Source organism: Orycteropus afer, unplaced genomic scaffold (assembly GCF_000298275.1).
Source record: "Orycteropus afer afer isolate SDZICR_OR568_19922 unplaced genomic scaffold, OryAfe1.0 scaffold00469, whole genome shotgun sequence".
Taxonomy (NCBI): domain Eukaryota; kingdom Metazoa; phylum Chordata; class Mammalia; order Tubulidentata; family Orycteropodidae; genus Orycteropus; species Orycteropus afer.
This window is the reverse complement of record NW_006922056.1, coordinates 1,101,155-1,101,713: the sequence shown is the minus strand read 5'-3', so window position 1 is coordinate 1,101,713 and position 559 is coordinate 1,101,155.

The following is a 559-nucleotide window of genomic DNA, read 5'->3' as shown; positions in this document are numbered from 1 at the left end:
GGGCCCACTGGGCACCTATTCTCCTTCTGGCCTCCAGGGGGCAGCACGCCCCTGGGTTTGAGTCCTCTGACTCCAGGTGAGGCCTTGGGCTGGAGAGGGCAGGGAGAGCCCAGGGGAGCCCATGGGCGTGGAGGCAGCAACTCAGCGGCCATCCCGGAGCAACTGGGATGCAGCCAGAGGGCAGACTGGCTTCCTGGTGGGGGGGGCGGGTTCAGGTAGGAGACTAGGGACAGACCTGTGGGGAGCAGTCGGCCCGCCTCCCCTCCCTCAGCCCCTCTCCTTGTAGACTCTGTGAGGGAGGGGCCCTACTCGGAGGACTGCGGGCAGCAGCAGCAGAGGGGTGCTGGGGGTACCGAGCTGGGGGAGGACTCTGTTGTCTGCTGGGCGCCGGGTCTGGGGCCGCGCTGAGGGGGACAGTGCCTGCAGCCTGGGGCTGTGTACTTTCGTCTGTTCTAGAATTTTATGTGGTGGGTCACGCAGTGTGCAGTCCTCTGTTCTCTCCTGCACTTGGCATGATGTTTCTGAGGTTTACCCATGCTGTGGTGTGCGTCGTGTAGCA